Source organism: Gallinula chloropus (genome assembly GCF_964237585.1).
Source record: "Gallinula chloropus genome assembly, chromosome: 3".
Lineage (NCBI taxonomy): Eukaryota > Metazoa > Chordata > Aves > Gruiformes > Rallidae > Gallinula > Gallinula chloropus.
In genome coordinates, this window is record NC_140087.1 from 93,895,876 (window position 1) to 93,921,400 (window position 25,525).

A 25,525-nucleotide genomic window follows, 5' to 3' on the forward strand; every position below is an offset into this window, starting at 1 on the left:
GGGGATCAGAGAGCCACACTGAGGCACGCTGCTGGCTGCTTTGCATGTTTGACTGAGCCCTGCAATGAACCACCACATACATCCGACGTTCTTTCTGAAGAGTGATTCCAAAGCCTTTTCTGCGTGGTGCCACTCTGCACCTGGGCTGGCGTGGGTCCAGAGGCCCAGCCTGCTTCCAAGCAGCAATCCCACCTCCCGGCCAACTTTCCAGCTTACAGACAGAACACTGACATTAGACGGTATGGCATATCCCTTTAGCCAGTCTGGGTCGACTGTCCCAGCCGTGTCTCCTCTCAACCTCTCTAGGTAGCCCCAGCCTGCTTGCTGCTGGCATGGGGCCGGGAGCAGCAAAGGCAGGATGGCCTGGGGCGCTGAGAGCGGGAGCAGGAGCACCCTGCTCTGTGAGAGCTTCAAACTGTATGCCCTTGGCCACGCATACCAGGCACCGCAACTGCCCTGGTCTCTGTGGGCTCCCAACAGCAAGAGAACTCACAGACATCAATGACAGCCTGCCAGAGCTGTGCTTCGTAGAGGAAGGTTTACATGGCTTGGGTGGGCTTGGCTTATTTGCCTTGCGAATTCCTGCTTGCCTGCCGCGACTGATACCAGGCTGGCTCTTCAACAGCCAAACATGTGCCTACCGCCTGCAGCAGTTATGTGCTCCGGTGCAGGCTTGTGGGCAAGGACCTGGTGGCAAAGGGCTGCAGAGAGCAGGGTGACAGTGAGCTTGGCAGAGGGGCTGGGTTGCCACACCTGGTTTGCTCCCACTAACTGTTAGCAGCCAGCGCATGGAGCCAGGTGCTGCTGCCTGCCATGGGTCCTGCACACCCTCACCCCGCGAGCCAGACCATTCAGCGGGGGCTGCAGGGGGGTCCTCCCCTTTGCCTTGGAACGCCCCAGTGCCACAGCCCCTCCACCCCACAGAAGTTGACGCTGTGCCCAGCACCCAGAACCAGTGGCTTTGTGACATAGGCCCTGTTGCTAAGGGCACCGCTGGCAACAGACATACTGCAGGCACTCCATCATCTGCTGCGCTGGTGGTAGCAAGCCCTTGGTTCTAGCAGCTGCCACGTGCTATTGCTGCTGGCTGCCATGAATGCGTTCTACCTCCTCGTTCTGCTGGCCCTGTGCCAGACTGTGCACAGCACCTGGGAGACCTGCACGTAAGTGGCCCGAAGCTCTCGCAGGGAGCCTGGGCAACCGTTATGGGATTCACTGCAAGGTGCCAGCTTGTCCCCCACAGGCAGGCCGCAGCTTCCCAAACTCCGTGTGGGAGCCTCAGGTCCTTGCCAGCACCCAGGCTGCTGGCACTGTTTGTCTGCGGGGCTAAAGCAGAAACAGGGGCAGATGGATGCACAGCCCATGGGGTTCCCTGGCCTTGCTGTCCACACAGCGCCTTGTGGGGAGGGAAGACAGCTGACCTTCAGCCTCAACGGCAGCAAGCCGTTGAGCGGGACAGTAACGAGCTTCTGCTTACAGGACCTGCGGGCTCCGGCCTATGGCTGAGTACTACGGCCTGTCACGCGTTGTGGGTGGCACAGATGCCCTGCCAGGGGCCTGGCCCTGGATCGTCAGCATCCAGAATCCCTGGAAACCAGGCACAGGGCATGTATGCGGTGGCTCCCTCATCCACCCAGAGTGGGTCCTCACCGCAGCCCACTGCTTCGTCAACGCCTGGTAAGGAGGAGCAGGGAACGGCCATATCCCCACAACACTCCCAGCTGCCCTGTGCACGGCCCCATGTGCCTCTCCCATCCCTTTCACTTGCCGTGCGCCCAGTGGCTGGACACTCCCCAGCCCAGCTCAGGAGAAAGCTGGGCTCGCTCCACTGCTTCCTAGCAGCCTCCAGCTCTACGTGCCTTGGGCCCGAGGCATGCCTGGGCAGTCGCACCCTCCATAGCACCGCTCTCCTCTCTCCCTCGTCAAGCAGATGGCAGGCAACTGCTGGGCTGCAGCAGCACGTGGCTCCTCCGCTGCCTCTGAGCACTCTTCCCTTTATCTGCCTTCCAGGAACGTCACGATGTGGCACGTGGTGATTGGTGCCACGCACCTGACTCATCTGGGTCCTGAGACCCAGGTGCGCGGTATCAGGAGGCTGATAGTTCACGAACACTATTACAACATCACGCAAGAGAATGACATTGCGCTGCTGGAATTGGACCTGCCTGTCCTGTGCAGCGCCTACACCCAGCTTGCCTGTGTGCCCGATGCCACGCTGAGAGTGTCACAGATGACCACCTGCTACGCTAGCGGTTGGGGTGCCATGATGGAGGGAGGTGAGTTCCTAAGCACTACTCGGGGCCCAACTGCAAGCTCAGCACACTGGGGTGGTGGGCTGGGCTTCCTGACAGCAGAGGCAAAATGTCGCCACGCTCAGGCTGTGGGGGCATGTGCCTATAGAGAGGGGGTGGGCCTGACCCATTACCCAAAGTGAGACAGGAGGCAAACACCACTACAATGCGTTCAAGAGGCCAAGCCAAGACTTAGGGAAGGGGCTCACCCAGATTGGCGAGGAGAACCAGCAACGTGCCGCTGCATTCTTTTCTCTACTCACAGCTTCATCAGTCCATGTGCTGCAGGAGGCCAAGGTCAACCTCATCAACACCCGCCTCTGTAACAGCAGCGGGTGGTACCGAGGGACCATCCACACCCACAACCTGTGTGCTGGGTATCCCCAGGGTGGCATCGACACCTGCCAGGTAGGAGCATGCAACAAGTCGGCCTCCAGCATCACAGGTAGCCCTGTCACAGTGGCCCAAACGGCCCCCAGTGCGTGCTTTGCCTCGCAAGCCACCCTCCCACCGCTGCTGGCACTAGCCTCTCCTTCCTCATGGGCAGCTCCCTTCCCACTGCCCGCCCTTGCCCACCCAGAGCTCTTGGCAGCCCACAGGCCCACATCCCAGTCCTGGAAGATCCACCTTCCGCACACCCAGGGTCGCTGCGCAGAGCTGAGGGAGAGCCCAAACTTTCTCCGAGGGAAGGAGCCAGCCCTAGTGCTGACAGCGGCCACCCAAGACCACAGGCATCCTCTCTCCTCCCCCTGCAGGGTGACAGCGGCGGTCCTCTCGTCTGCAAAGACAACAACGCTGAATACTTCTGGCTTGTTGGAGTCACCAGTTGGGGCTGGGGCTGCGCAAGAGCAAAGCGGCCCGGGGTCTACACCTCCACCCAACACTTTTACAACTGGATCCTCCAACAGATGGGAGTGCGCTCGGCAGGAAGGGGTTCTCCAACAGCATGGGAATGGAGCCATTTCACCACCAACTCAACCCCCTTACAGAAGCCAGAGCCCACACCAACACAATCAGCTGGCTTCAGCGCCTGCCCTTTTCCACGACAGAAAATCGTGGAATTCTTCACCAGGGTGCGAGACTTCCTGCAGGACCTATTGGCCAAAATGGCTTGAGCAAGCAGGAGGGCCGGGATCTGGGCCAGGCAGCACTGTACCACCGCCACCTGCTGTTGGAGCAACGCCCACCCATCCTCAGCATCACAGCCCTGCTGTGTCCTGTCCACACTCCTTGGGGTTCCAACGGGTGCTGACATCCACTTTGTTCTTTTAATAAAGTTGCTTATTTTCATGGCTAAGCACGCTTCAGCTCAAGTCTCCTGGGCAAGGGCCAGCACTTCCACGCCCTACACGTGCAAAATCAGGCCGCAGGCACAAAGGGTACAAAGGGAAAAGTCACTCGAAAGGGCTGACACCATGTCTGTTCAGAGGGAAGGCTGCTCTCAACCACCGTGGGTTGGAGCGGCCATCACACTGTGCCTAGAAAGAGGATAGGAAAATACAATGTGACACACAGGTGATGCAATCTGGGGGGATGCCTTAAGGCACCAAAGCTGAAGATGAGGGCCTGCCCTAAGCCTGAGCTAAGCAAAGAGAGCACAGGAAATGCCTGAGCATGACAAGAGAATATGCTGACCACAGCAACCGGCCTGAGAAGCTCGCAGCAGTTACAAGTGCCCTGAGGAAGAGCCACCTTGCGGGCGCTCATGGGGGGGGGGTGATGGGAGAGGTGGCACCGCTTCACAGACAACCGAATGAAGAGTTGGGGTCATGCTGGGGAGAGGAGTTCGGCAGGGACAGCTGTACCCTGGAAACCCCCTCAGTAATGCCACAGAAGTCCAAGGGGGCATGGCTAGCAGCACCTGACCCACCAAATCTGCTCCCTGATGTGGAAACCTGGGAGCCAGGGGGAAAAACAACAGTGGGTATGTATGTCCCTGGGCTGGGAGGAGACAAGGACAGAGAAAGGGAGGAGCCAAGGAAGACCACCGGAATGCATAAGCACACAAGATGGAGAGAAGAGGGGATCAGAGAGCCACACTGAGGCACGCTGCTGGCTGCTTTGCATGTTTGACTGAGCCCTGCAATGAACCACCACATACATCCGACGTTCTTTCTGAAGAGTGATTCCAAAGCCTTTTCTGCGTGGTGCCACTCTGCACCTGGGCTGGCGTGGGTCCAGAGGCCCAGCCTGCTTCCAAGCAGCAATCCCACCTCCCGGCCAACTTTCCAGCTTACAGACAGAACACTGACATTAGACGGTATGGCATATCCCTTTAGCCAGTCTGGGTCGACTGTCCCAGCCGTGTCTCCTCTCAACCTCTCTAGGTAGCCCCAGCCTGCTTGCTGCTGGCATGGGGCCGGGAGCAGCAAAGGCAGGATGGCCTGGGGCGCTGAGAGCGGGAGCAGGAGCACCCTGCTCTGTGAGAGCTTCAAACTGTATGCCCTTGGCCACGCATACCAGGCACCGCAACTGCCCTGGTCTCTGTGGGCTCCCAACAGCAAGAGAACTCACAGACATCAATGACAGCCTGCCAGAGCTGTGCTTCGTGGAGGAAGGTTTACATGGCTTGGGTGGGCTTGGCTTATTTGCCTTGCGAATTCCTGCTTGCCTGCCGCGACTGATACCAGGCTGGCTCTTCAACAGCCAAACATGTGCCTACCGCCTGCAGCAGTTATGTGCTCCGGTGCAGGCTTGTGGGCAAGGACCTGGTGGCAAAGGGCTGCAGAGAGCAGGGTGACAGTGAGCTTGGCAGAGGGGCTGGGTTGCCACACCTGGTTTGCTCCCACTAACTGTTAGCAGCCAGCGCATGGAGCCAGGTGCTGCTGCCTGCCATGGGTCCTGCACACCCTCACCCCGCGAGCCAGACCATTCAGCGGGGGCTGCAGGGGGGTCCTCCCCTTTGGCTTGGAACGCCCCAGTGCCACAGCCCCTCCACCCCACAGAAGTTGACGCTGTGCCCAGCACCCAGAACCAGTGGCTTTGTGACATAGGCCCTGTTGCTAAGGGCACCGCTGGCAACAGACATACTGCAGGCACTCCATCATCTGCTGCGCTGGTGGTAGCAAGCCCTTGGTTCTAGCAGCTGCCACGTGCTATTGCTGCTGGCTGCCATGAATGCGTTCTACCTCCTCGTTCTGCTGGCCCTGTGCCAGACTGTGCACAGCACCTGGGAGACCTGCACGTAAGTGGCCCGAAGCTCTCGCAGGGAGCCTGGGCAACCGTTATGGGATTCACTGCAAGGTGCCAGCTTGTCCCCCACAGGCAGGCCGCAGCTTCCCAAACTCCGTGTGGGAGCCTCAGGTCCTTGCCAGCACCCAGGCTGCTGGCACTGTTTGTCTGCGGGGCTAAAGCAGAAACAGGGGCAGATGGATGCACAGCCCATGGGGTTCCCTGGCCTTGCTGTCCACACAGCGCCTTGTGGGGAGGGAAGACAGCTGACCTTCAGCCTCAACGGCAGCAAGCCGTTGAGCGGGACAGTAACGAGCTTCTGCTTACAGGACCTGCGGGCTCCGGCCTATGGCTGAGTACTACGGCCTGTCACGCGTTGTGGGTGGCACAGATGCCCTGCCAGGGGCCTGGCCCTGGATCGTCAGCATCCAGAATCCCTGGAAACCAGGCACAGGGCATGTATGCGGTGGCTCCCTCATCCACCCAGAGTGGGTCCTCACCGCAGCCCACTGCTTCGTCAACGCCTGGTAAGGAGGAGCAGGGAACGGCCATATCCCCACAACACTCCCAGCTGCCCTGTGCACGGCCCCATGTGCCTCTCCCATCCCTTTCACTTGCCGTGCGCCCAGTGGCTGGACACTCCCCAGCCCAGCTCAGGAGAAAGCTGGGCTCGCTCCACTGCTTCCTAGCAGCCTCCAGCTCTACGTGCCTTGGGCCCGAGGCATGCCTGGGCAGTCGCACCCTCCATAGCACCGCTCTCCTCTCTCCCTCGTCAAGCAGATGGCAGGCAACTGCTGGGCTGCAGCAGCACGTGGCTCCTCCGCTGCCTCTGAGCACTCTTCCCTTTATCTGCCTTCCAGGAACGTCACGATGTGGCACGTGGTGATTGGTGCCACGCACCTGACTCATCTGGGTCCTGAGACCCAGGTGCGCGGTATCAGGAGGCTGATAGTTCACGAACACTATTACAACATCACGCAAGAGAATGACATTGCGCTGCTGGAATTGGACCTGCCTGTCCTGTGCAGCGCCTACACCCAGCTTGCCTGTGTGCCCGATGCCACGCTGAGAGTGTCACAGATGACCACCTGCTACGCTAGCGGTTGGGGTGCCATGATGGAGGGAGGTGAGTTCCTAAGCACTACTCGGGGCCCAACTGCAAGCTCAGCACACTGGGGTGGTGGGCTGGGCTTCCTGACAGCAGAGGCAAAATGTCGCCACGCTCAGGCTGTGGGGGCATGTGCCTATAGAGAGGGGGTGGGCCTGACCCATTACCCAAAGTGAGACAGGAGGCAAACACCACTACAATGCGTTCAAGAGGCCAAGCCAAGACTTAGGGAAGGGGCTCACCCAGATTGGCGAGGAGAACCAGCAACGTGCCGCTGCATTCTTTTCTCTACTCACAGCTTCATCAGTCCATGTGCTGCAGGAGGCCAAGGTCAACCTCATCAACACCCGCCTCTGTAACAGCAGCGGGTGGTACCGAGGGACCATCCACACCCACAACCTGTGTGCTGGGTATCCCCAGGGTGGCATCGACACCTGCCAGGTAGGAGCATGCAACAAGTCGGCCTCCAGCATCACAGGTAGCCCTGTCACAGTGGCCCAAACGGCCCCCAGTGCGTGCTTTGCCTCGCAAGCCACCCTCCCACCGCTGCTGGCACTAGCCTCTCCTTCCTCATGGGCAGCTCCCTTCCCACTGCCCGCCCTTGCCCACCCAGAGCTCTTGGCAGCCCACAGGCCCACATCCCAGTCCTGGAAGATCCACCTTCCGCACACCCAGGGTCGCTGCGCAGAGCTGAGGGAGAGCCCAAACTTTCTCCGAGGGAAGGAGCCAGCCCTAGTGCTGACAGCGGCCACCCAAGACCACAGGCATCCTCTCTCCTCCCCCTGCAGGGTGACAGCGGCGGTCCTCTCGTCTGCAAAGACAACAACGCTGAATACTTCTGGCTTGTTGGAGTCACCAGTTGGGGCTGGGGCTGCGCAAGAGCAAAGCGGCCCGGGGTCTACACCTCCACCCAACACTTTTACAACTGGATCCTCCAACAGATGGGAGTGCGCTCGGCAGGAAGGGGTTCTCCAACAGCATGGGAATGGAGCCATTTCACCACCAACTCAACCCCCTTACAGAAGCCAGAGCCCACACCAACACAATCAGCTGGCTTCAGCGCCTGCCCTTTTCCACGACAGAAAATCGTGGAATTCTTCACCAGGGTGCGAGACTTCCTGCAGGACCTATTGGCCAAAATGGCTTGAGCAAGCAGGAGGGCCGGGATCTGGGCCAGGCAGCACTGTACCACCGCCACCTGCTGTTGGAGCAACGCCCACCCATCCTCAGCATCACAGCCCTGCTGTGTCCTGTCCACACTCCTTGGGGTTCCAACGGGTGCTGACATCCACTTTGTTCTTTTAATAAAGTTGCTTATTTTCATGGCTAAGCACGCTTCAGCTCAAGTCTCCTGGGCAAGGGCCAGCACTTCCACGCCCTACACGTGCAAAATCAGGCCGCAGGCACAAAGGGTACAAAGGGAAAAGTCACTCGAAAGGGCTGACACCATGTCTGTTCAGAGGGAAGGCTGCTCTCAACCACCGTGGGTTGGAGCGGCCATCACACTGTGCCTAGAAAGAGGATAGGAAAATACAATGTGACACACAGGTGATGCAATCTGGGGGGATGCCTTAAGGCACCAAAGCTGAAGATGAGGGCCTGCCCTAAGCCTGAGCTAAGCAAAGAGAGCACAGGAAATGCCTGAGCATGACAAGAGAATATGCTGACCACAGCAACCGGCCTGAGAAGCTCGCAGCAGTTACAAGTGCCCTGAGGAAGAGCCACCTTGCGGGCGCTCATGGGGGGGGGGTGATGGGAGAGGTGGCACCGCTTCACAGACAACCGAATGAAGAGTTGGGGTCATGCTGGGGAGAGGAGTTCGGCAGGGACAGCTGTACCCTGGAAACCCCCTCAGTAATGCCACAGAAGTCCAAGGGGGCATGGCTAGCAGCACCTGACCCACCAAATCTGCTCCCTGATGTGGAAACCTGGGAGCCAGGGGGAAAAACAACAGTGGGTATGTATGTCCCTGGGCTGGGAGGAGACAAGGACAGAGAAAGGGAGGAGCCAAGGAAGACCACCGGAATGCATAAGCACACAAGATGGAGAGAAGAGGGGATCAGAGAGCCACACTGAGGCACGCTGCTGGCTGCTTTGCATGTTTGACTGAGCCCTGCAATGAACCACCACATACATCCGACGTTCTTTCTGAAGAGTGATTCCAAAGCCTTTTCTGCGTGGTGCCACTCTGCACCTGGGCTGGCGTGGGTCCAGAGGCCCAGCCTGCTTCCAAGCAGCAATCCCACCTCCCGGCCAACTTTCCAGCTTACAGACAGAACACTGACATTAGACGGTATGGCATATCCCTTTAGCCAGTCTGGGTCGACTGTCCCAGCCGTGTCTCCTCTCAACCTCTCTAGGTAGCCCCAGCCTGCTTGCTGCTGGCATGGGGCCGGGAGCAGCAAAGGCAGGATGGCCTGGGGCGCTGAGAGCGGGAGCAGGAGCACCCTGCTCTGTGAGAGCTTCAAACTGTATGCCCTTGGCCACGCATACCAGGCACCGCAACTGCCCTGGTCTCTGTGGGCTCCCAACAGCAAGAGAACTCACAGACATCAATGACAGCCTGCCAGAGCTGTGCTTCGTGGAGGAAGGTTTACATGGCTTGGGTGGGCTTGGCTTATTTGCCTTGCGAATTCCTGCTTGCCTGCCGCGACTGATACCAGGCTGGCTCTTCAACAGCCAAACATGTGCCTACCGCCTGCAGCAGTTATGTGCTCCGGTGCAGGCTTGTGGGCAAGGACCTGGTGGCAAAGGGCTGCAGAGAGCAGGGTGACAGTGAGCTTGGCAGAGGGGCTGGGTTGCCACACCTGGTTTGCTCCCACTAACTGTTAGCAGCCAGCGCATGGAGCCAGGTGCTGCTGCCTGCCATGGGTCCTGCACACCCTCACCCCGCGAGCCAGACCATTCAGCGGGGGCTGCAGGGGGGTCCTCCCCTTTGCCTTGGAACGCCCCAGTGCCACAGCCCCTCCACCCCACAGAAGTTGACGCTGTGCCCAGCACCCAGAACCAGTGGCTTTGTGACATAGGCCCTGTTGCTAAGGGCACCGCTGGCAACAGACATACTGCAGGCACTCCATCATCTGCTGCGCTGGTGGTAGCAAGCCCTTGGTTCTAGCAGCTGCCACGTGCTATTGCTGCTGGCTGCCATGAATGCGTTCTACCTCCTCGTTCTGCTGGCCCTGTGCCAGACTGTGCACAGCACCTGGGAGACCTGCACGTAAGTGGCCCGAAGCTCTCGCAGGGAGCCTGGGCAACCGTTATGGGATTCACTGCAAGGTGCCAGCTTGTCCCCCACAGGCAGGCCGCAGCTTCCCAAACTCCGTGTGGGAGCCTCAGGTCCTTGCCAGCACCCAGGCTGCTGGACTGTTTGTCTGCGGGGCTAAAGCAGAAACAGGGGCAGATGGATGCACAGCCCATGGGGTTCCCTGGCCTTGCTGTCCACACAGCACCTTGTGGGGAGGGAAGACAGCTGACCTTCAGCCTCAACGGCAGCAAGCCGTTGAGCGGGACAGTAACGAGCTTCTGCTTACAGGACCTGCGGGCTCCGGCCTATGGCTGAGTACTACGGCCTGTCACGCGTTGTGGGTGGCACAGATGCCCTGCCAGGGGCCTGGCCCTGGATCGTCAGCATCCAGAATCCCTGGAAACCAGGCACAGGGCATGTATGCGGTGGCTCCCTCATCCACCCAGAGTGGGTCCTCACCGCAGCCCACTGCTTCGTCAACGCCTGGTAAGGAGGAGCAGGGAACGGCCATATCCCCACAACACTCCCAGCTGCCCTGTGCACGGCCCCATGTGCCTCTCCCATCCCTTTCACTTGCCGTGCGCCCAGTGGCTGGACACTCCCCAGCTCAGGAGAAAGCTGGGCTCGCTCCACTGCTTCCTAGCAGCCTCCAGCTCTACGTGCCTTGGGCCCGAGGCATGCCTGGGCAGTCGCACCCTCCATAGCACCGCTCTCCTCTCTCCCTCGTCAAGCAGATGGCAGGCAACTGCTGGGCTGCAGCAGCACGTGGCTCCTCCGCTGCCTCTGAGCACTCTTCCCTTTATCTGCCTTCCAGGAACGTCACGATGTGGCACGTGGTGATTGGTGCCACGCACCTGACTCATCTGGGTCCTGAGACCCAGGTGCGCGGTATCAGGAGGCTGATAGTTCACGAACACTATTACAACATCACGCAAGAGAATGACATTGCGCTGCTGGAATTGGACCTGCCTGTCCTGTGCAGCGCCTACACCCAGCTTGCCTGTGTGCCCGATGCCACGCTGAGAGTGTCACAGATGACCACCTGCTACGCTAGCGGTTGGGGTGCCATGATGGAGGGAGGTGAGTTCCTAAGCACTACTCGGGGCCCAACTGCAAGCTCAGCACACTGGGGTGGTGGGCTGGGCTTCCTGACAGCAGAGGCAAAATGTCGCCACGCTCAGGCTGTGGGGGCATGTGCCTATAGAGAGGGGGTGGGCCTGACCCATTACCCAAAGTGAGACAGGAGGCAAACACCACTACAATGCGTTCAAGAGGCCAAGCCAAGACTTAGGGAAGGGGCTCACCCAGATTGGCGAGGAGAACCAGCAACGTGCCGCTGCATTCTTTTCTCTACTCACAGCTTCATCAGTCCATGTGCTGCAGGAGGCCAAGGTCAACCTCATCAACACCCGCCTCTGTAACAGCAGCGGGTGGTACCGAGGGACCATCCACACCCACAACCTGTGTGCTGGGTATCCCCAGGGTGGCATCGACACCTGCCAGGTAGGAGCATGCAACAAGTCGGCCTCCAGCATCACAGGTAGCCCTGTCACAGTGGCCCAAACGGCCCCCAGTGCGTGCTTTGCCTCGCAAGCCACCCTCCCACCGCTGCTGGCACTAGCCTCTCCTTCCTCATGGGCAGCTCCCTTCCCACTGCCCGCCCTTGCCCACCCAGAGCTCTTGGCAGCCCACAGGCCCACATCCCAGTCCTGGAAGATCCACCTTCCGCACACCCAGGGTCGCTGCGCAGAGCTGAGGGAGAGCCCAAACTTTCTCCGAGGGAAGGAGCCAGCCCTAGTGCTGACAGCGGCCACCCAAGACCACAGGCATCCTCTCTCCTCCCCCTGCAGGGTGACAGCGGCGGTCCTCTCGTCTGCAAAGACAACAACGCTGAATACTTCTGGCTTGTTGGAGTCACCAGTTGGGGCTGGGGCTGCGCAAGAGCAAAGCGGCCCGGGGTCTACACCTCCACCCAACACTTTTACAACTGGATCCTCCAACAGATGGGAGTGCGCTCGGCAGGAAGGGGTTCTCCAACAGCATGGGAATGGAGCCATTTCACCACCAACTCAACCCCCTTACAGAAGCCAGAGCCCACACCAACACAATCAGCTGGCTTCAGCGCCTGCCCTTTTCCACGACAGAAAATCGTGGAATTCTTCACCAGGGTGCGAGACTTCCTGCAGGACCTATTGGCCAAAATGGCTTGAGCAAGCAGGAGGGCCGGGATCTGGGCCAGGCAGCACTGTACCACCGCCACCTGCTGTTGGAGCAACGCCCACCCATCCTCAGCATCACAGCCCTGCTGTGTCCTGTCCACACTCCTTGGGGTTCCAACGGGTGCTGACATCCACTTTGTTCTTTTAATAAAGTTGCTTATTTTCATGGCTAAGCACGCTTCAGCTCAAGTCTCCTGGGCAAGGGCCAGCACTTCCACGCCCTACACGTGCAAAATCAGGCCGCAGGCACAAAGGGTACAAAGGGAAAAGTCACTCGAAAGGGCTGACACCATGTCTGTTCAGAGGGAAGGCTGCTCTCAACCACCGTGGGTTGGAGCGGCCATCACACTGTGCCTAGAAAGAGGATAGGAAAATACAATGTGACACACAGGTGATGCAATCTGGGGGGATGCCTTAAGGCACCAAAGCTGAAGATGAGGGCCTGCCCTAAGCCTGAGCTAAGCAAAGAGAGCACAGGAAATGCCTGAGCATGACAAGAGAATATGCTGACCACAGCAACCGGCCTGAGAAGCTCGCAGCAGTTACAAGTGCCCTGAGGAAGAGCCACCTTGCGGGCGCTCATGGGGGGGGGGTGATGGGAGAGGTGGCACCGCTTCACAGACAACCGAATGAAGAGTTGGGGTCATGCTGGGGAGAGGAGTTCGGCAGGGACAGCTGTACCCTGGAAACCCCCTCAGTAATGCCACAGAAGTCCAAGGGGGCATGGCTAGCAGCACCTGACCCACCAAATCTGCTCCCTGATGTGGAAACCTGGGAGCCAGGGGGAAAAACAACAGTGGGTATGTATGTCCCTGGGCTGGGAGGAGACAAGGACAGAGAAAGGGAGGAGCCAAGGAAGACCACCGGAATGCATAAGCACACAAGATGGAGAGAAGAGGGGATCAGAGAGCCACACTGAGGCACGCTGCTGGCTGCTTTGCATGTTTGACTGAGCCCTGCAATGAACCACCACATACATCCGACGTTCTTTCTGAAGAGTGATTCCAAAGCCTTTTCTGCGTGGTGCCACTCTGCACCTGGGCTGGCGTGGGTCCAGAGGCCCAGCCTGCTTCCAAGCAGCAATCCCACCTCCCGGCCAACTTTCCAGCTTACAGACAGAACACTGACATTAGACGGTATGGCATATCCCTTTAGCCAGTCTGGGTCGACTGTCCCAGCCGTGTCTCCTCTCAACCTCTCTAGGTAGCCCCAGCCTGCTTGCTGCTGGCATGGGGCCGGGAGCAGCAAAGGCAGGATGGCCTGGGGCGCTGAGAGCGGGAGCAGGAGCACCCTGCTCTGTGAGAGCTTCAAACTGTATGCCCTTGGCCACGCATACCAGGCACCGCAACTGCCCTGGTCTCTGTGGGCTCCCAACAGCAAGAGAACTCACAGACATCAATGACAGCCTGCCAGAGCTGTGCTTCGTAGAGGAAGGTTTACATGGCTTGGGTGGGCTTGGCTTATTTGCCTTGCGAATTCCTGCTTGCCTGCCGCGACTGATACCAGGCTGGCTCTTCAACAGCCAAACATGTGCCTACCGCCTGCAGCAGTTATGTGCTCCGGTGCAGGCTTGTGGGCAAGGACCTGGTGGCAAAGGGCTGCAGAGAGCAGGGTGACAGTGAGCTTGGCAGAGGGGCTGGGTTGCCACACCTGGTTTGCTCCCACTAACTGTTAGCAGCCAGCGCATGGAGCCAGGTGCTGCTGCCTGCCATGGGTCCTGCACACCCTCACCCCGCGAGCCAGACCATTCAGCGGGGGCTGCAGGGGGGTCCTCCCCTTTGCCTTGGAACGCCCCAGTGCCACAGCCCCTCCACCCCACAGAAGTTGACGCTGTGCCCAGCACCCAGAACCAGTGGCTTTGTGACATAGGCCCTGTTGCTAAGGGCACCGCTGGCAACAGACATACTGCAGGCACTCCATCATCTGCTGCGCTGGTGGTAGCAAGCCCTTGGTTCTAGCAGCTGCCACGTGCTATTGCTGCTGGCTGCCATGAATGCGTTCTACCTCCTCGTTCTGCTGGCCCTGTGCCAGACTGTGCACAGCACCTGGGAGACCTGCACGTAAGTGGCCCGAAGCTCTCGCAGGGAGCCTGGGCAACCGTTATGGGATTCACTGCAAGGTGCCAGCTTGTCCCCCACAGGCAGGCCGCAGCTTCCCAAACTCCGTGTGGGAGCCTCAGGTCCTTGCCAGCACCCAGGCTGCTGGCACTGTTTGTCTGCGGGGCTAAAGCAGAAACAGGGGCAGATGGATGCACAGCCCATGGGGTTCCCTGGCCTTGCTGTCCACACAGCGCCTTGTGGGGAGGGAAGACAGCTGACCTTCAGCCTCAACGGCAGCAAGCCGTTGAGCGGGACAGTAACGAGCTTCTGCTTACAGGACCTGCGGGCTCCGGCCTATGGCTGAGTACTACGGCCTGTCACGCGTTGTGGGTGGCACAGATGCCCTGCCAGGGGCCTGGCCCTGGATCGTCAGCATCCAGAATCCCTGGAAACCAGGCACAGGGCATGTATGCGGTGGCTCCCTCATCCACCCAGAGTGGGTCCTCACCGCAGCCCACTGCTTCGTCAACGCCTGGTAAGGAGGAGCAGGGAACGGCCATATCCCCACAACACTCCCAGCTGCCCTGTGCACGGCCCCATGTGCCTCTCCCATCCCTTTCACTTGCCGTGCGCCCAGTGGCTGGACACTCCCCAGCCCAGCTCAGGAGAAAGCTGGGCTCGCTCCACTGCTTCCTAGCAGCCTCCAGCTCTACGTGCCTTGGGCCCGAGGCATGCCTGGGCAGTCGCACCCTCCATAGCACCGCTCTCCTCTCTCCCTCGTCAAGCAGATGGCAGGCAACTGCTGGGCTGCAGCAGCACGTGGCTCCTCCGCTGCCTCTGAGCACTCTTCCCTTTATCTGCCTTCCAGGAACGTCACGATGTGGCACGTGGTGATTGGTGCCACGCACCTGACTCATCTGGGTCCTGAGACCCAGGTGCGCGGTATCAGGAGGCTGATAGTTCACGAACACTATTACAACATCACGCAAGAGAATGACATTGCGCTGCTGGAATTGGACCTGCCTGTCCTGTGCAGCGCCTACACCCAGCTTGCCTGTGTGCCCGATGCCACGCTGAGAGTGTCACAGATGACCACCTGCTACGCTAGCGGTTGGGGTGCCATGATGGAGGGAGGTGAGTTCCTAAGCACTACTCGGGGCCCAACTGCAAGCTCAGCACACTGGGGTGGTGGGCTGGGCTTCCTGACAGCAGAGGCAAAATGTCGCCACGCTCAGGCTGTGGGGGCATGTGCCTATAGAGAGGGGGTGGGCCTGACCCATTACCCAAAGTGAGACAGGAGGCAAACACCACTACAATGCGTTCAAGAGGCCAAGCCAAGACTTAGGGAAGGGGCTCACCCAGATTGGCGAGGAGAACCAGCAACGTGCCGCTGCATTCTTTTCTCTACTCACAGCTTCATCAGTCCATGTGCTGCAGGAGGCCAAGGTCAACCTCATCAACACCCGCCTCTGTAACAGCAGCGGGTGGTACCGAGGGACCATCCACACCCACAACCTGTGTGCTGGGTATCCCCAGGGTGGCATCGACACCTGCCAGGTAGGAGCATGCAACAAGTCGGCCTCCAGCATCACAGGTAGCCCTGTCACAGTGGCCCAAACGGCCCCCAGTGCGTGCTTTGCCTCGCAAGCCACCCTCCCACCGCTGCTGGCACTAGCCTCTCCTTCCTCATGGGCAGCTCCCTTCCCACTGCCCGCCCTTGCCCACCCAGAGCTCTTGGCAGCCCACAGGCCCACATCCCAGTCCTGGAAGATCCACCTTCCGCACACCCAGGGTCGCTGCGCAGAGCTGAGGGAGAGCCCAAACTTTCTCCGAGGGAAGGAGCCAGCCCTAGTGCTGACAGCGGCCACCCAAGACCACAGGCATCCTCTCTCCTCCCCCTGCAGGGTGACAGCGGCGGTCCTCTCGTCTGCAAAGACAACAACGCTGAATACTTCTGGCTTGTTGGAGTCACCAGTTGGGGCTGGGGCTGCGCAAGAGCAAAGCGGCCCGGGGTCTACACCTCCACCCAACACTTTTACAACTGGATCCTCCAACAGATGGGAGTGCGCTCGGCAGGAAGGGGTTCTCCAACAGCATGGGAATGGAGCCATTTCACCACCAACTCAACCCCCTTACAGAAGCCAGAGCCCACACCAACACAATCAGCTGGCTTCAGCGCCTGCCCTTTTCCACGACAGAAAATCGTGGAATTCTTCACCAGGGTGCGAGACTTCCTGCAGGACCTATTGGCCAAAATGGCTTGAGCAAGCAGGAGGGCCGGGATCTGGGCCAGGCAGCACTGTACCACCGCCACCTGCTGTTGGAGCAACGCCCACCCATCCTCAGCATCACAGCCCTGCTGTGTCCTGTCCACACTCCTTGGGGTTCCAACGGGTGCTGACATCCACTTTGTTCTTGTAATAAAGTTGCTTATTTTCATGGCTAAGCACGCTTCAGCTCAAGTCTCCTGGGCAAGGGCCAGCACTTCCACGCCCTACACGTGCAAAATCAGGCCGCAGGCACAAAGGGTACAAAGGGAAAAGTCACTCGAAAGGGCTGACACCATGTCTGTTCAGAGGGAAGGCTGCTCTCAACCACCGTGGGTTGGAGCGGCCATCACACTGTGCCTAGAAAGAGGATAGGAAAATACAATGTGACACACAGGTGATGCAATCTGGGGGGATGCCTTAAGGCACCAAAGCTGAAGATGAGGGCCTGCCCTAAGCCTGAGCTAAGCAAAGAGAGCACAGGAAATGCCTGAGCATGACAAGAGAATATGCTGACCACAGCAACCGGCCTGAGAAGCTCGCAGCAGTTACAAGTGCCCTGAGGAAGAGCCACCTTGCGGGCGCTCATGGGGGGGGGGTGATGGGAGAGGTGGCACCGCTTCACAGACAACCGAATGAAGAGTTGGGGTCATGCTGGGGAGAGGAGTTCGGCAGGGACAGCTGTACCCTGGAAACCCCCTCAGTAATGCCACAGAAGTCCAAGGGGGCATGGCTAGCAGCACCTGACCCACCAAATCTGCTCCCTGATGTGGAAACCTGGGAGCCAGGGGGAAAAACAACAGTGGGTATGTATGTCCCTGGGCTGGGAGGAGACAAGGACAGAGAAAGGGAGGAGCCAAGGAAGACCACCGGAATGCATAAGCACACAAGATGGAGAGAAGAGGGGATCAGAGAGCCACACTGAGGCACGCTGCTGGCTGCTTTGCATGTTTGACTGAGCCCTGCAATGAACCACCACATACATCCGACGTTCTTTCTGAAGAGTGATTCCAAAGCCTTTTCTGCGTGGTGCCACTCTGCACCTGGGCTGGCGTGGGTCCAGAGGCCCAGCCTGCTTCCAAGCAGCAATCCCACCTCCCGGCCAACTTTCCAGCTTACAGACAGAACACTGACATTAGACGGTATGGCATATCCCTTTAGCCAGTCTGGGTCGACTGTCCCAGCCGTGTCTCCTCTCAACCTCTCTAGGTAGCCCCAGCCTGCTTGCTGCTGGCATGGGGCCGGGAGCAGCAAAGGCAGGATGGCCTGGGGCGCTGAGAGCGGGAGCAGGAGCACCCTGCTCTGTGAGAGCTTCAAACTGTATGCCCTTGGCCACGCATACCAGGCACCGCAACTGCCCTGGTCTCTGTGGGCTCCCAACAGCAAGAGAACTCACAGACATCAATGACAGCCTGCCAGAGCTGTGCTTCGTGGAGGAAGGTTTACATGGCTTGGGTGGGCTTGGCTTATTTGCCTTGCGAATTCCTGCTTGCCTGCCGCGACTGATACCAGGCTGGCTCTTCAACAGCCAAACATGTGCCTACCGCCTGCAGCAGTTATGTGCTCCGGTGCAGGCTTGTGGGCAAGGACCTGGTGGCAAAGGGCTGCAGAGAGCAGGGTGACAGTGAGCTTGGCAGAGGGGCTGGGTTGCCACACCTGGTTTGCTCCCACTAACTGTTAGCAGCCAGCGCATGGAGCCAGGTGCTGCTGCCTGCCATGGGTCCTGCACACCCTCACCCCGCGAGCCAGACCATTCAGCGGGGGCTGCAGGGGGGTCCTCCCCTTTGGCTTGGAACGCCCCAGTGCCACAGCCCCTCCACCCCACAGAAGTTGACGCTGTGCCCAGCACCCAGAACCAGTGGCTTTGTGACATAGGCCCTGTTGCTAAGGGCACCGCTGGCAACAGACATACTGCAGGCACTCCATCATCTGCTGCGCTGGTGGTAGCAAGCCCTTGGTTCTAGCAGCTGCCACGTGCTATTGCTGCTGGCTGCCATGAATGCGTTCTACCTCCTCGTTCTGCTGGCCCTGTGCCAGACTGTGCACAGCACCTGGGAGACCTGCACGTAAGTGGCCCGAAGCTCTCGCAGGGAGCCTGGGCAACCGTTATGGGATTCACTGCAAGGTGCCAGCTTGTCCCCCACAGGCAGGCCGCAGCTTCCCAAACTCCGTGTGGGAGCCTCAGGTCCTTGCCAGCACCCAGGCTGCTGGCACTGTTTGTCTGCGGGGCTAAAGCAGAAACAGGGGCAGATGGATGCACAGCCCATGGGGTTCCCTGGCCTTGCTGTCCACACAGCGCCTTGTGGGGAGGGAAGACAGCTGACCTTCAGCCTCAACGGCAGCAAGCCGTTGAGCGGGACAGTAACGAGCTTCTGCTTACAGGACCTGCGGGCTCCGGCCTATGGCTGAGTACTACGGCCTGTCACGCGTTGTGGGTGGCACAGATGCCCTGCCAGGGGCCTGGCCCTGGATCGTCAGCATCCAGAATCCCTGGAAACCAGGCACAGGGCATGTATGCGGTGGCTCCCTCATCCACCCAGAGTGGGTCCTCACCGCAGCCCACTGCTTCGTCAACGCCTGGTAAGGAGGAGCAGGGAACGGCCATATCCCCACAACACTCCCAGCTGCCCTGTGCACGGCCCCATGTGCCTCTCCCATCCCTTTCACTTGCCGTGCGCCCAGTGGCTGGACACTCCCCAGCCCAGCTCAGGAGAAAGCTGGGCTCGCTCCACTGCTTCCTAGCAGCCTCCAGCTCTACGTGCCTTGGGCCCGAGGCATGCCTGGGCAGTCGCACCCTCCATAGCACCGCTCTCCTCTCTCCCTCGTCAAGCAGATGGCAGGCAACTGCTGGGCTGCAGCAGCACGTGGCTCCTCCGCTGCCTCTGAGCACTCTTCCCTTTATCTGCCTTCCAGGAACGTCACGATGTGGCACGTGGTGATTGGTGCCACGCACCTGACTCATCTGGGTCCTGAGACCCAGGTGCGTGGTATCAGGAGGCTGATAGTTCACGAACACTATTACAACATCACGCAAGAGAATGACATTGCGCTGCTGGAATTGGACCTGCCTGTCCTGTGCAGCGCCTACACCCAGCTTGCCTGTGTGCCCGATGCCACGCTGAGAGTGTCACAGATGACCACCTGCTACGCTAGTGGTTGGGGTGCCATGATGGAGGGAGGTGAGTTCCTAAGCACTACTCGGGGCCCAACTGCAAGCTCAGCACACTGGGGTGGTGGGCTGGGCTTCCTGACAGCAGAGGCAAAATGTCGCCACGCTCAGGCTGTGGGGGCATGTGCCTATAGAGAGGGGGTGGGCCTGACCCATTACCCAAAGTGAGACAGGAGGCAAACACCACTACAATGCGTTCAAGAGGCCAAGCCAAGACTTAGGGAAGGGGCTCACCCAGATTGGCGAGGAGAACCAGCAACGTGCCGCTGCATTCTTTTCTCTACTCACAGCTTCATCAGTCCATGTGCTGCAGGAGGCCAAGGTCAACCTCATCAACACCCGCCTCTGTAACAGCAGCGGGTGGTACCGAGGGACCATCCACACCCACAACCTGTGTGCTGGGTATCCCCAGGGTGGCATCGACACCTGCCAGGTAGGAGCATGCAACAAGTCGGCCTCCAGCATCACAGGTAGCCCTGTCACAGTGGCCCAAACGGCCCCCAGTGCGTGCTTTGCCTCGCAAGCCACCCTCCCACCGCTGCTGGCACTAGCCTCTCCTTCCTCATGGGCAGCTCCCTTCCCACTGCCCGCCCTTGCCCACCCAGAGCTCTTGGCAGCCCACAGGCCCACATCCCAGTCCTGGAAGATCCACCTTCCGCACACCCAGGGTCGCTGCGCAGAGCTGAGGGAGAGCCCAAACTTTCTCCGAGGGAAGGAGCCAGCCCTAGTGCTGACAGCGGCCACCCAAGACCACAGGCATCCTCTCTCCTCCCCCTGCAGGGTGACAGCGGCGGTCCTCTCGTCTGCAAAGACAACAACGCTGAATACTTCTGGCTTGTTGGAGTCACCAGTTGGGGCTGGGGCTGCGCAAGAGCAAAGCGGCCCGGGGTCTACACCTCCACCCAACACTTTTACAACTGGATCCTCCAACAGATGGGAGTGCGCTCGGCAGGAAGGGGTTCTCCAACAGCATGGGAATGGAGCCCTTTCACCACCAACTCAACCCCCTTACAGAAGCCAGAGCCCACACCAACACAATCAGCTGGCTTCAGCGCCTGCCCTTTTCCACGACAGAAAATCGTGGAATTCTTCACCAGGGTGCGAGACTTCCTGCAGGACCTATTGGCCAAAATGGCTTGAGCAAGCAGGAGGGCCGGGATCTGGGCCAGGCAGCACTGTACCACCGCCACCTGCTGTTGGAGCAACGCCCACCCATCCTCAGCATCACAGCCCTGCTGTGTCCTGTCCACACTCCTTGGGGTTCCAACGGGTGCTGACATCCACTTTGTTCTTTTAATAAAGTTGCTTATTTTCATGGCTAAGCACGCTTCAGCTCAAGTCTCCTGGGCAAGGGCCAGCACTTCCACGCCCTACACGTGCAAAATCAGGCCGCAGGCACAAAGGGTACAAAGGGAAAAGTCACTCGAAAGGGCTGACACCATGTCTGTTCAGAGGGAAGGCTGCTCTCAACCACCGTGGGTTGGAGCGGCCATCACACTGTGCCTAGAAAGAGGATAGGAAAATACAATGTGACACACAGGTGATGCAATCTGGGGGGATGCCTTAAGGCACCAAAGTTGATGATGAGGGCCTGCCCTAAGCCTGAGCTAAGCAAAGAGAGCACAGGAAATGCCTGAGCATGACAAGAGAATATGCTGACCACAGCAACCGGCCTGAGAAGCTCGCAGCAGTTACAAGTGCCCTGAGGAAGAGCCACCTTGCGGGCGCTCATGGGGGGGGGTGATGGGAGAGGTGGCACCGCTTCACAGACAACCGAATGAAGAGTTGGGGTCATGCTGGGGAGAGGAGTTCGGCAGGGACAGCTGTACCCTGGAAACCCCCTCAGTAATGCTACAGAAGTCCAAGGGGGCATGGCTAGCAGCACCTGACCCACCAAATCTGCTCCCCGATGTGGAAACCTGGGAGCGAGGGGGAAAAACAACAGTGGGTATGTATGTCCCTGGGCTGGGAGGAGACAAGGACAGAGAAAGGGAGGAGCCAAGGAAGACCACCGGAATGCATAAGCACACAAGATGGAGAGAAGAAGGGATCAGAGAGCCACACTGAGGCACGCTGCTGGCTGCTTTGCATGTTTGACTGAGCCCTGCAATGAACCACCACATACATCCTACGTTCTTTCTGAAGAGTGATTCCAAAGCCTTTTCTGCGTGGTGCCACTCTGCACCTGGGCTGGCGTGGGTCCAGAGGCCCAGCCTGCTTCCAAGCAGCAATCCCACCTCCCGGCCAACTTTCCAGCTTACAGACAGAACACTGACATTAGACGGTATGGCATATCCCTTTAGCCAGTCTGGGTCGACTGTCCCAGCCGTGTCTCCTCTCAACCTCTCTCTAAGTAGCCCCAGCCTGCTTGCTGCTGGCATGGGGCCGGGAGCAGCAAAGGCAGGATGGCCTGGGGCGCTGAGAGCGGGAGCAGGAGCACCCTGCTCTGTGAGAGCTTCAAACTGTATGCCCTTGGCCACGCATACCAGGCACCGCAACTGCCCTGGTCTCTTGTGGGCTCACAACAGCAAGAGAACTCACAGACATCAATGACAGCCTGCCAGAGCTGTGCTTCGTAGAGGAAGGTGTATGAGTATGGTTATTATGCCAACTAGTTGGAATTTCCCTTTTGGCTCTTTTGGAGCTATGCACTTTCAATACCATAGCTTTGGAATTGGTCCCAGCCTGCTTATTCTGTATCAAACACCTGTATACTCCTGAATCTTGTATAACAGCTTCTTTAATAACTATATAAGATAATCCTTTGAGTAGTGAGGTTTTATCCGTCATTACCCGATTCTTATATTGACTACTCTGCCGATTCCATTTGTCTATCCCTTGTGTCATTAGATATAAATTTTTAATCTTTTCTAAACATTGCTCCCCTCTTTTCTTAGTTTCAAGCGTATCCCATCTTACAGATCATACTTCATATCCTGCTGATTGGGGTTTGGTAAAAGCACATTGCAAGAGCACTGACTCCCCTTCTTCAACTTCATATTGTTTATGTGGGGCTCATACTTCGAATCCAGCACCAATGTATACCAGGTACATACTTACAAACACAGTCACATGAGTTATCATCGTTGAGGTTGCCTCTGTAGTCCGATCTTCAAGGGTCCAGCAGGCTCACTTCTCCACCTTCCTGGGGCCTTCTTTACTCTAGTGTGGTGAATCCAAGCCTTCTGTTCCTTAATCTTGATTGTAGTAAAGGAGGTGAGGAGTACCTGAAACGGTCCTTCCCACTGTGGCTCCAAGGTTTTCTCTGCAAGAGACTTTACATATACATAGTCTCCAGGTTGTATATCATGTACTGGGCCATCCAATCCCCTTCCCCAAGTCCCAACCACATGCTTCCTGATTTTATTGAGCTGTTTACTTAATGCTATCATGTATGAGGTCAAGACTTCTTCCCCAATTTGTGGTGATATTTCTTTTTGTACCCCGTAGGGTCATCCATACAGAATTTCAAAAGGACTTAGTCCTTCCTTTGCTCTCGGTCTGGTCCGTATACGTAACAGAGCTAAGGGAAGGGACTGAGGCCAGGCTAAATTAGCTTCTTGTCCCAACTTCACAATTTGTTGTTTAATTAAGTGGTTCATTTTTTCTACTTGACCACTAGACTGGGGGCGATAGGGTGTATGTAATTGCCAATTTATGCCCAAATGCAGACTTACTTGTTGTGTTACCCTTGAGGTAAAATGTGAACCCCTATCAGAAGATATTATGTCAGGTACTCCAAACCTAGGTATTATTTCTTGTATTAAAATTCTAGTGACCTCTTGAGCTTTTGTTGTTCTGGTGGGGAACGCTTCTGGCCAACCTGAAAAGGTGTCTGTTAATACCAATAGATATCTGTACCCCCCTTTTCTTGGAAGTTCCGAGAAATCAATTTGCCAATGTTGTCCCGGCCCCTTTCCTCGTCCAATTTGACCCATTCTCAATTTTGGTGTTTAATTCAGTACGTCACTTGCAGGTTATTGTTGGATACAATGGGGAATTCACTATTGCAGTTTGGAAGTATGACCACACTGATTACAATCACAAAAGATCCACAAAATACTCTTATTACAACCACTGTGGCTTCCCTAAAACATAGGATCACAGCTCACAAGCACACAAAATAGTCACTCAGAACGACACACTTAAAACCTTAAAACATATCACATAGTCACTTACCCCGTCTCTCAGGTAAGGGTTCCCAATACGTTACCTCAGCCAGCCGCCCGGCTAAGGGGTCTCCTCCTAAGGTTGGAGGAACGGCTCCCAATACTAGCTCGAATGCCAGGGCTTTTATTTGGTTCATTTTGCTGATGTGTGTGACAGGATGCAGGACTGGGCCTGACATCTTCGGCCCTATCTCTTGCATATTCCCATTGTCTTGGCCCATCGAAACCAAATGCGGACCCTTAGGGCTTGTCAAACAGTTTGAGTAGTGGTTTGACTGGGACTCAGGACATAAGTTTGTGGAAGGAAGCCAAGGCTTAGCAAGGGGCCATGCAGGTTTTTCAGGTTCTGTGAAGTGCTGGCTTCAGTCTGTTTACACACAACTCAAGTCGGAGCCATCTACACAGCTCCCCATGAGGTGTCTCCGCAGATAAAGAGCTTAAAAGCAGCCCAAGACTGAGTTGTGTATTACAACTCCCCGTAGGCCGCATGCTCTGCCTAGGCACTATTGAAACCTGTGTGTGTAGCTCAGCCTTACATTCCACACCGTGACCTGAGTCACAATTCAACCACTTATATATTACTATTGGCAGATGCATGGGTTTCATCTGCATACTTTAGCAGAGCTACATATTCCTCGGTTTTTAAGTGAACCCTTATGTGAGAGATGGATTTTACCATGATTCTTTTGATACAACTGATAGCAATACTTACTATAATAATGCAAATTATAATAACAATTAAGGTCTGCAGCAGGTTAGTAACCCACTCTGAAAATACCCATCCTATTCTACCAAAAATATTTCCCAACCAAGTGTCCTCTATTTGTTCTTGCAGTTCATGCTTGACTTCAGCTATCTTCTTCCGTGCCACCCGGTATCCCTGTAGCCCTAAAAAGTTCAGTAAGCTTACAGTCCAAGAAATGCATACCTCCTTTGTTTTGGTAGCGATTAGGATGTCATCCGCATATTGTAGTATTTGACCTTCTCCTGCATTTTGGTGGTATCACAGATTCTAAGGCCTTGCTGATCGGCCGTTCGATAAATTTATCAGTGTGCGAATAATCTCTGTGGATTGCCCATCTAGCGCCGCCCGGGGTATCCCTAATGCTAACGCCTTTTTTTTTTTTCACAGCTCATTGCGCTGAGATTTGAAATGGAGATTGGTTTGTCGAGGAGGGTGGGGATTATTTCTCTCGAAAAACCGTGCTGGGCGGACCCGGCGCTGCAAATTTGGACCCTCTTCTAACCAGCCCATCTCTCTGCCATAAATCACCATTTCTTGTAATAGCTCCCCCCACGTTAATACAGGCTGTAGCTGGTTTGGGTTGTGAGCATTACAGTCAATTGTCTGTGCAATCTTTTCCTTTAGGGTTTGCATATAGATTTTCAAGGCATGCGGGAGACCCCTAATCAATGGTTTAAGGCGGGTGGGGTCAATTGGAGCAGCAAGGGGAACACCCTGTCTCCCACGCTCATACATGGCTTGTATACACACAGCCTTTTGGCACTGATTCAGCCAGCCCAGATGATTTAAAGGAGCTAGCAGTTGTTCACCCAATCCTGTCCCTGGTGTAAGGGACGAGATCAGTGCATCTCAAGATTGTCTTATCTATCCCCTGGGCCAGGGAAGAGACATCATTAGATATTGACTGCCTTAGGGGCGGCCATCCTATAATTAGGTACAAACTTCACAGGGGCAATACATCCTGAGAGGGCCACACCTTAGTATCCAAATTTCCCCTATTCACTCTCAGGAGGTCACACTGTAGCTACACAGTTATGTTACAAACTTCACAGGGGCAATACATCCTGAGAGGGCCACACCTTAGTATCCAAATTTCCCCTATT